Consider the following 637-nt stretch of genomic DNA (forward strand, 5'->3'; position numbering starts at 1 on the left):
AAAACTGACGGTCCTAAAGCTAATGCATCACAAGGTACAAAGCCATTTCAATAAGTATTTCTCACCAATTATCGTTATCAGCATAGGGGTAGTGATCATTTATGTTGGCTAGCTTTAAAAACTCGTTTCGAAAGCCCGCCCCTTTTCGGCAAAGGCGCTGCCCGTGAACCCGTGTTCCTTATCTGCCCTTATCAGCTCTCAACCCTCATGTTAATTACGCCGAGATATATTATTTCCCACATGCATAATTGATTTAACTTACGGTGCATCTTCCTCCCTGTCCTCTGCTGGGCTGCCATCGCTCATGTACCCAACGAGATAAGGAGTTTTTTATACCACAGTAATTTAATACTTCGTTATAAACTCCTTCCCAGTAGTTTTCTTAGTTAATCTACAGATGCAGGGTCGATAAATTACAAAAGAGGAAAGCACAGTTCGTATCAAGGACGGGCATCGAGGAATTACCTGCGTGTGTCCAAATGAAATGGAACATCTTTGTTATGTTGGCCAAGGCGTGCAAAGGGAACGGACGGGATACGTGGATACTGCCTCGAGAAGTTTGACCTTTGGGATTGGTACAGGAGCTGAAAAGCAGCCGTCCATCTGCACTGACGGTGGTAGTTACTGAGACAAAGAA

The sequence above is a fragment of the Penaeus monodon genome, chromosome 25, assembly GCF_015228065.2.
Source record: "Penaeus monodon isolate SGIC_2016 chromosome 25, NSTDA_Pmon_1, whole genome shotgun sequence".
NCBI classification, from domain to species: domain Eukaryota; kingdom Metazoa; phylum Arthropoda; class Malacostraca; order Decapoda; family Penaeidae; genus Penaeus; species Penaeus monodon.